The 10,307-nt window shown below is 39.3% G+C and overlaps 1 long non-coding RNA gene across 1 annotated transcript; it reads right to left on the bottom strand.

Annotated features, from left to right (window-relative positions):
* Positions 1-1,728: 1,728 nt before the first annotated feature.
* Positions 1,729-9,929, bottom strand: LOC135411258 (uncharacterized). Its single transcript, XR_010429067.1, has 3 exons — positions 9,129-9,929; positions 4,653-4,781; positions 1,729-3,048 (listed from the first exon to the last, which is right to left on the bottom strand). It is a non-coding gene; the product is annotated as an uncharacterized LOC135411258 (long non-coding RNA).
* Between the last annotated feature and the right edge of the window lie 378 nt (positions 9,930-10,307).

The raw sequence follows: 10,307 nt of genomic DNA, 5'->3' as shown, positions 1-10,307 counted from the left end.
CCTTTCTGCATTTTACTCAGTGTGGCTCCCACCTGTTATGAAATACCCTTTCTGTTCTCTTAAGCCTCAAAGATTTTAGCAACCTGCTGTCATCTGTTAAACCAAGATCAAAGACAACAGAAGTGCCTGTCTAATCTGGAATGTAATCCTTCTTATGTGGGTTTGTTCCTGAGCTGGGTGTCAGTACTGACAGCCCTTCTATCCTCATCTTTTTGCTTAGGGATTAAGACAATGGGGTCACTCATACCGTTACCACCATGGATCTGACTATTTTCCAGCTGTCTAGTTTCTGCTACTATTCATGGGGTGTGTAGTACATAAAGATACGATCACAGTTTCTGAATAGTCCCACAGCATACAATAAAGCTATCAGAAACTGGCCTGGCATCACACCTGTCATATTGCTTTTCAAAATGAGAGTTCCTGTCATTAAACAGCCACTGACCCTTTGGCAGCAGGACCAGACAAGGAGGAAACTACAAACAACTTCCCCTATAAATGCCAACACACTGTCCTTATCTGACACTGTACAGTTTCAGGTGATAAAATTGGTTTGACAAAAGTGGAAGCTGGGAAGCCTGCTTCACCAGACCTATAGGAAGCTGGAAAAATAAATAAATGCATCACTTTATTTTCCTTTAAATGTTTTCCACCAGATGGTTCTTCTTTTAGCTTTCGTTCATGCTGTATTTCTCACATCTGTGTGCATTTGTTTGCAGTGAGGCAGCGCATCCAGCACAGACCAGAGAACTTCCCTTGTGTGCATCCTTTCAAAGCCTGGTCAGGCACTTCCTGCCTTCACAGGGGATTTAACATCACTCTTTTAATCTTCCCAAGTTTTTCTTGGGCTTGAGTATTTCAAATGTTATATAGTTCTAATTATTCCGGTAAGACACTGCAAAATCTCAAGTGCTTTCATTCCCCTAAAAGCTGGCAAGGGATGTGTAAGTTGTCTGTGCTTTTGTTTCCCTTACTACATACTTTGTTTTCTCTTTCTTTCCCACTTGCCAGAACAAAACCAAAATCTGCAAGCTTCCCTCTAAACCAACCTGTGCCAAATTTTCCAGGAAGTAATCTGTAGTACTGAGTCCCTTAAGGAGATGCTCCCAGTGCAAATATCTACACTGACAACAGCACAAGATGGGATGATTAAAAGCTACACAGCTCTTATATTCCTTACATCTTTGTGTCTAGAAGCTATTTAGTAAGCAAATTTCAAAGTTTCTGCTGTGACTTTTAATTTCATGTACAACCACATTTGCTGCATATAGGAATTATTTTCTATACTGAGCTCAAAGAAACAATTTGCCATTTTTATCTAAGATTATGTAGAATTCAACACATTGATGCTACTTAGCTATAGTGCATTTAGGGTAATAGTTCTAACTTTAAATAACAATCTTTTCTTAAGCTTTTAAAGGCAAACTGTTGATTAACTTTAAAGCATGTATCTCTCAGGTAAGTAATGTTAGTCATTGTCCATTGTGAGAAACTTAGCCACATATTTACCGTAATACACATTTCTGTTGATTAATTATGTAAAACAATAGCAGTTTTTCTTCCTCGGACTTAAGAGAAAGACTCCTACTTAAAACAAGGACTCTTGAGAAAACAAATTTCATTTCAAAGGTTATTAGCAAAAAGAAGCCTTTGTTTTAGTCTTAATGGAATCATTCTCCTAGGATGACACAAATATCCATAAAGTACCATGATTTCATTTGGGTTTTAAAAAAACAAAAACAACTTTATTTTCCCTTGACACAAAACAAGATTAGCTGGGGTGTTTTTTTGCTCTGTTGGGTAATACAATAATGGCTAGATTGTTTGTTTCTGGCCATCACATGAGCATGCAAGGAGAAGGGGAGAAGATATAAAAAATTTCCTCTGCAGAGCCGCTGAAGAGCAGGAGGCAGCGTGCCTGGAGCACAGCCTTCTCCTCCCACCAGCTCCTGGGTCTCACTTCAGCATCACAAGTGCCTGCCAGGCAAAGCTGGCTCCCAAAATAATGCAGATTTACCCCTTTACAAATTACAAAAAAAAAAAAAAAATACAAAATTGCTCTCTTTCCTGCACTGCCATGCAGTCACAGCAAGGAAGGGAGCGAAAAGTAAGCTGGACCAGGGTCTCATATTCTCTTGACCAGCCAATAGACCCATCTGGTGCCACAAAAAATGAAGCTGCTGTTTCCTACATTGTGCGGGGTGCATATTGTCCCCGCGGTCTGCAGCTGTGGGGGAGGCTCTCCTTCCTCCAGCCAAAAACCGCCAAGGGCTTTGTTTACATCAGTGCAGCTGGGAGGTCCCTCAAATGCAGGCCAGCTGTTAAAAGCCAAAATGAGCTCCTAAATAGTGCAAACCAAACTGTCCTTCTGCATCTGCCTCTTCAATCCCATCCAATAAACTGTCCACTAGTAACAAAATAGAATGAGACCGAAAGACACAAAGCACATGTTATAACGTGACTGTAATGATTGGTCAATATATCCTACCATGCCTCCGTGTAAAAGGAGCTCTCCCAGCACCCAGACACGGCCCTGAAGAGGACCCCTCATCTTCACAGAGGGTAAAGCAAACAAATTTTAAAATATTTGTCTGCTTTTTACCTACTCTCATATGGGAAAAATCTCCAAAAAGATGAGGCCAAGATGAGTAATTTCATTTACTTAATTTGTTTACAAACTCTTCCTGTTAAGAGAAAAAAATATGGAAAAGTAATAGTTAGGGGTTTCTTCAAATAGATACTCTAAGGTCTTCAGGCTTGGAAAGGTGTTCATTAATGTGGGGCAAGACCTTGGAAAATACTGCAAAGGGCCGAATGCTGAAAAAAAAAAATTTCAGTATACTGTCCCATGTTAGTAAATGACATATAAAAGGAAGGGGTCTATTTAAAAAACATTGCCAAGCAGGAGAGGATCAAAATTTGCTCATACCCCATAGCATGAATTTGTGAATCTGGTTGGACATAGTAAAGAACTTCTCCTTAGTATATATTGTCATATGAGAGTTTGTGACTTGTAGGTTCAGGGGGGTTTTCTTTCTTTGAAAGCATCTACAGTGGAATAAAAAAAAAATCAAAAAAATCTTTTAGAGCACAGAAAAAGAGATTATGGTAGCAGATATCTACAGGAAATGCTGTTCCAGTGATCATAACATGAACGTGTTCTCAAATTAAAGTAAATTCAAAAAGTAGACTGGGTTTGTTTTCTTCATGGTTCATTGTGAACTTAGACACTTTACACTTCCTCAGGGCAGAGCCAGTATTGCATTTGGGAAACATGAAATGCTCCAGATTTATGTGCATATATAAGAAGAGTATTTTGCAGCACAACTTGATAAACAGTTTTTAAATAGCAAATGTTACTGATAAAAGCGGGGGGGGGGTATTTTTCAAGATGGAGGTTTTCTTTGGGGGCATATGAAAGAAGGGTGTATAGAAAGACTTGAACCTCCTGAAGTTCTCCTGGAAGTAGCACTATAAACAAAGGCATTATCAGAGGAGTCCTGAACATCTCAGTATAAATTAGCCCTGGTACCTTAACTACATTTGTATTCAAATCCATATTAACATGAGCATTGGATCTATGCAACACTGTCATGATTTTGAGACTATAGCACAGGAGTGTCACAGTCATTTGCATTGTACAGTTTAGAAAATACTGCTCAATAAAATAAAACTCTTTTCAGAATATGCAAGAAAGGAAGGCTTAATTTCTAAATAAAGAAACCATTTTCAGGAAATGTAGGGTTTCTGTCATGATGTTAGAAAACAACTTTGATAAACCATTTGCAAAATATTAGAAAACTTAAATAATACATTAATAATAATTTCATTATGACAAAAAAAGTATTTACCTTTAGTATGGACTTTCTCCCTTCAAAATGGCATTTTTTTTATCACTGATGTTATGATCAGCACAAATAATAAGAAAAAACAGTTGTGAGTAAATGCTTTTAAATGGACAACTAGCTAAATATGTAAATAATTATGCAACATTCATTTCTTTTTATATCCTAAGGAAAAAAATCCAAAACTGTTCAATCAGATTCTTCAAAAAGTCCTGAAGGGTTGTTGAAAAATGACCTGTTTATTCCTACATCTGCTTAATTAATGCAAGTGAATATGTCAAATATCCATCCCAGTAATGGATTAAGAAATTATCTACAAGCAGCTTCGGAAAGCTGCAGGCAAACAAAATTTCTCAGTATCACTATGCAGAACATCCTACCCTACATCAAGGCATATCTGAAAAACTTGAGGTAAAGCAAATGGGTTATAAAAATATGTACATCTTTAAATTTTCTTGTAGCAGACCAAAGCAGCATTACCATAATAGTTACATCTGTCATATCTCCTGTCACATAACTCCTGGCTCTCCTGCTCTAGTTTTGTCAGTCTTGAATGCATATTTCTCTCTTTTTTGCTGGTATATCTGTAAAGCTTCAGGCGAATTTCCCTTACTGATCCCTTTGCACACATTCCCTGAATCAAGCCTGTGATGCTGACAAGGAATGAAATCCCTTATAGCAGCTGGGGTGAGGTAGGAAGCAAAGATCACTGAGGCACTTTGAAAAATGCCTTTTTGAAACAATATGTTAGTTGACAAATACATGTATGATTATATTGCCAAAGCCCAAATAATATCCACTATTTACCTGTTGTATCCTGGTCTCTTTTCATGAAGAAAAACAAACAGCATAATTTTTACAGATAAGGAAGGCAGAAGGCAAAGGAAACATGGCAGATGGGCTATCAGATGAAGAATACCAGACAATTTCATCAACCTAGAGCAAATAAAACACTACCATCAACAGTGACACTTTCACAGTCACAGAGAGATTGCATAGGACATTTATCAGCAAAATATTTAACCACCAGACATACAGTTTTAAAATAGCTAAAAGCCTTTCTAAAATTGAGGTTTGGTTGTGTTTAGGAGAAAATTAAAGAAAAAATGGACTTGAAGAAGCAATTAGTTCCAGCATTTTCCACATGAGAAACTTCTATTGTGGGTGTTAAATTCACAAAAGGATTAGGAAGATCAGTGAATCTGGTTCTGTTATATTGCCACCCTTTGGGAACATGAGGAGATAGTAACTGGTGCCCAGATGAATCTAATGTCCAGATTTTGAGATGGTCTTGCAAGAAAACCAGCTGAGGTATGCAAGATATCCAGTCCTGAGAGGATGGATCAGCAGCTATAGACCACAGCTCTTTACTTAGCATCCCTCTGAGATGCTTCACTGCACCTCAAGAGCACTGGTCAGTAATGTGGCCCCAGCACACCACAGGTTCTTTGCACAGAGAATCAGCTCAAGATATTCTGGTGTTTCTAACGAACTTGTAAATGGGGTCTCTGGTGTGGACCTTCCTCCTGTTTACAAGAATAGAGAACAGGCTGCAAGAGCTGGTCACAGCTTTGACCTGTGGCTGAGAGTTTATTCAAATCCTTGCCTTACTGCCCTCCGCTCTCTCTCCTCTCTGATCACCTGTCCTTCTTTCTAATCTGAGCAATTTCAAATTTAAGATATCAAGAGGATGAGCTTTAACCATTGCAGCCAGAGGGTCTTCAGAGATGAATTGGAAAGCAGGATGCTCTTTCTCTAGTAAACTGCCACTGAACAGATGAGGCAGTCCTCAGAAGGAACTGGGACAGGTTGTTTCCGTGCTTGTTTTGCTGGCTGGGTAAATGCTGGTTTTGAGTTTGTGTTTTCAAGAGGTGTTGAAACAGAGGACCAGATACTAATTTTGATGATTGTTTCTCCCAGCCATTATAGACTGGTACATCTTTGCCTGCGGGACTTTGACTAGGAGAATCCTGCAGTTTTCCAGGAGGAAAAACCTACTGCAGGAGTAGCCTAATTTAGAAACTCATTTAGGAGAGTGCGAATGGGATGAGAAAGTTCTTCCTGGATGGAAGACTATATTCTCCTTCATGCTTACAGGCTGCCTCATCCTCCCCTATCCTGTGACAAGTGCCAATGAGAGGGACAGGAAGAGCCTGTGCCTGGGAATGAAAACTTGCAAAAGGGGCATAAGAAAACTATGAAGAACTGCCTTGTCCAGGAAGAAATCCTGACAGATGATGGGGGGGAACAGAAGATGCAACACTTCCTAAATGACACAGAGGTTTTCTTTCTGGAAAACTACCCCAAAAGAGTATTGTTCCTTTGCCTGGTTTCAAATAAAACTGTTCAAGTTCATAACCCTTGAGAAAGGGTTTATACCACGAAGCCCAGTTTACAGATGTACTAAAATGAGGCAAGAAATAGCATTTCAAACACAATTGTACTACCTTCTACTAGTTAGTTTTTTGTGTTCCCCTAATGAATATCATGGCTTCTACCAATTTTCTTCTTAGCTATACAACTGTATAAATGGTCATAAATGTCTATTAGTATCACTTCACTATGCAAACACAGAATAAGAGGCTAAGAGTCTGACAGCTGAAACTTAATTCAATTCCAAGTTTAATAATTGGGTATCATGTTATCTGTGCATATTCTGGATCTCACTCTATGATCTTGTATGGGTACTACTTTTCACTTCCTTCAAGAATCAGTAGCCTCATCAATATTTAAATATAGGATTGGTTTCGTGTGAACTGCTCTTTGAATGGCTTTGTTCAATTTTGTCTTCTGTTCCATTCACTTCTCTTTTTCATTATTATTTCTTTCAAAATCCTTTTCTCCTGCACTAAGTTGTCCTTAAGTTTTGTTTATGGCAGGCTACTAAGTAAGCCATTAGCCTGAGAAGCTAGACATTCATCTGTGGTGCCATAATTTTATGCTCAGAAGATCAGGTAGGCTACACCCTAAATGAACATAGTTAAAATTCACCACAGCTTCTTTCTTAATTTCTACTGAGAGAGACTAAAAAATGTTTTTTAACTGGTAAATTTCAATTTCTGTATTTTTCTCTCTGGTGCTGCTTTTCCATAGAGAAACCACAGGGTATGTTGAGAGAGCAAAAGAAACTCCAAGACCATCCTCTAGGACTCTCCTGTACCATATCCTTTGTTCTTGCCTGTGGTGTGTGTTCAGTCTTTGTATTGCACCCTCTCCCTCAGCCTTGGCTGCATCACTCGGCCCTTGTACTCTGTCTCTGTGCAGAAACCAGTGCCCTACCTTGAGAGCCCTAATTCTGATCTAGGGCTGGTAAGTGCACAAACTCCATCTCTCCCTCTCATCTTACCTAGTTACAGGACTAGGGGTCTCTGCTACTGCTGCAAACAGGAGTACAGAGCAGCTCCACAGGTGATTTGTCCTTGATATTACAGGGTCTGGGAAAGTGTCTGAGACTGAAGGTTCCAAGGCTGATGTTCCAGCTGCTCAACTAGGCCATCTCAAAGAGTTCATGAACACGTGCTCTGCTCCCTCCACACCTAGAGGAGCAGACGTGGTCAGCGAGGTCTCAGCAGTCAGCAGCTTTGGACAAGTATGGACAGATGAAATGACCATCTTTTGATTTCCTCTCTGGATTCCCAGCAAGCACCCATATGAGCTGTTTGGTGGCAGAATCCCTTTTACTCGTTTCTTCATACTACATACTATGTTTGCTATTTCTTACATATGATATGCAAGGATTTTCTATTTCAGAGATATTTCAGAATTCCAGAAAAAATTCTTATTCCCATCTGGTTTCCACCTCTCTTGTCATACCTTCTGCTGCCAGTCCTGATTCCCGAGAGCCACTTTCCTTCTCTTTTTTGATAAAAGACTACTTTTGTATTTGAGTTGCTTTCAGACGACTTGAACATCTGTCCCATCTGTCCCACCTCTATTACTTTTTTCAAGCTTGTCACTTAAAGGTTAAATAATTTTCTTAATATGTTTTAACATTTTCTTTAGAAGGCTTATTTCATCCTAATATTTTGTGCTTTTTACTGTGTGCTGTGTTTTCTGATCTGTATGAACCTACTTCTTTGCTGATGTGTCCCTGTAATAACTTTTTGTTTGCTGGGCACTCACTCCTACCATCATTCAGAGGTAGTTGTTGACTCAAATAGCTTTGGGAATCTTTTCTTACAAATTTCTCCCTCTGCTTGTTTGGCAAATTCCTTCTAGGTCTTGTAATTTTGATTAAAGGAGACTTCAAGCCTACTCCACATTCAAATCCCTGCACACTTTAGTCCAGTTGACTTTACTAACCACTTCCTTCAATTTCTCAAACTTTGCCCTCCTGAAATTACTCTATTTATTTTAAACTTAATCAACTCCTGCTCATACAATGCAAGGTAATTTTCTGCAATCAGCTCCTCTAGAAGGTCCTTAAGCCTTCTCAAATCCTAGTCTGAAATAAGCAAGTGCAAATTCTCTTTGCCCTTTTGTGATTGTGACAGAGAAAATTAACAGTGTTTAAGGACTCTGAGCTTTTATGATCATAATGAAGCAATAAGATCTGTAAATACAGATTTTCCTTCACAATGAACCTTAAATTTGTACATGCTTCATCAGAAAAAACTTTTGTTTTGCAAGTGAACTGAAATAACATATTCTGAAGGTGAAATCTTGGCTTTATGGAAATAAACAGGGAATTGAGTATAGTAATGTTAGGACTTTGCCCAAGAGTTGTGAAATTATTATCAAGTGTGGGAGCTCTCAGCCTGCCCTTAGAGAAGCTGGCTGTTCATCACATCCAATGTGTCAGGAAAAACAGGCTGATAAAAGGCATCTGGGAGTAGACTCATTATTTTTTCCCTTTGCATGTACTCTGTGTATTTTTGAAAAAGTTCTAGGTAATAGCTGGGAGTCCAATGTAGTGAGAAAATGTTGACCTAAAAATAAGATGTGAAACTTAAAATACAGCCCCAAATTGAAGCATTGGTGTTACAGTCATGTGCACTGGGGCTCAGACGTTATGTTCGCATGAGGGGATAGTTTTTCCATTTAGCTTAGTCTGTTTCTGGTTTATCACTCTTGTAACTAAAGTTGGATAAAAATTTTAAGAAGAACTCATTTTAATTTTTCTTCTTCATATGAAAACCACCGGCTATCCTAATTTTAGCTTCATGATACTCAATATTCAAGGAGTATTCAGGTGTCTAGCCTGCACTCTGAATATCCTTGCAAATCTTAGAAATTCAGTGCAACTATTTACTCCACAAAATATTCCTACCAAGCATTCATTACCTTGTTTTGCAGAAGAGTTTTCATCATTTACCCAGAAGAGAGAAGTGTTATAGCACACTACAAGCAACAGACAAAAAAAATCCCAATAGCCGATAGGCACACACCATAAGACATCTGTGCACTTGGGGGACAGTGAGGAGGTTGTGAGGCAAGACTGCAGGGGGCTACTGTACAAGCTAGCACAGGTAGTTTCAAAACAGCTTAAATATGCTTCAGCCCAACCTCAGTGAGTGGAATGCCACAGAAAGGACCGAGGAGGTGTCAGATCCTGTCTCTGTGACAGCACAGAGTAGAAAGCCAGGCAAACCATTCCACCGCAGGCAGTACAGCAGCTACTCAGGTGCTGGTCACACAGCCCCTCTTAGGCATCTGCACCACATTAATGGTGTCTGTGCACTGAACATTAAAGACCATTAAACATCAATGAGTATTATGTTTCCATTTTCCAGTAAGATCCTTTTTGCAATGCAAAATTGCTTTTAATGTCACTATCCTTAGGCATTTCAGATTCCACGTACAATTGATAGTCAAACTTGTAGTGGGTTGACCATGGCCAGATACCAGGTACCCACTAAAGCTGCTCTCTCACCCTCCCCTCTGCAACTGGACAGAGGAGAGAGAAAAAAAAAACCAGCTAAGATTTCATGAGTAGAGTTAAGAGCTGGGAGAGGTCAGTGACTGATTACCTTCACGGGCAAAACAAGACTCAAAAGTGGGGATAATACTTATATTTATTACTGCAATGGGTTTGTTAGCTTCCCCGGGAGGGAAAAGGAACCAGATAGATCACCTGATTCATATTGTGCCAATAAGGTATTCCATACCACGTTACGTCAGCTCAGATATAAAAGAGATGAGAAGGAAGCAAAGTCTCTCTCTTCTCTTCCGGGTAGCTGTGCGGAATAGTCGGGCCGTTTCTTCAGAGGAGGAGAGCGTTCTCATGGGGAAGTTTATTGTTAGTTCTTCTCTGTGTGTATAGTGTTTATAGGTTTTTTTCCTCTCTATGTAAATATTAAACGCCTTTCTTAGCACGTTCAGTTTCGCAGTTTTTGGGTTTTTTTCCTTTTCCCTCTCCTCAGGGGGGAGGCTGGGTGCAGGCCCAGTGGATACCTGGCGTTCAGCCAAGGTAAACAATAACAATTACTAACAGGAGAAGAGCCAAAGAGTGAGAAATAAAAC

The sequence above is a fragment of the Pseudopipra pipra genome, chromosome 3, assembly GCF_036250125.1.
Source record: "Pseudopipra pipra isolate bDixPip1 chromosome 3, bDixPip1.hap1, whole genome shotgun sequence".
NCBI classification, from domain to species: domain Eukaryota; kingdom Metazoa; phylum Chordata; class Aves; order Passeriformes; family Pipridae; genus Pseudopipra; species Pseudopipra pipra.
This window is presented reverse-complemented; position numbering and strand designations above follow the sequence as displayed.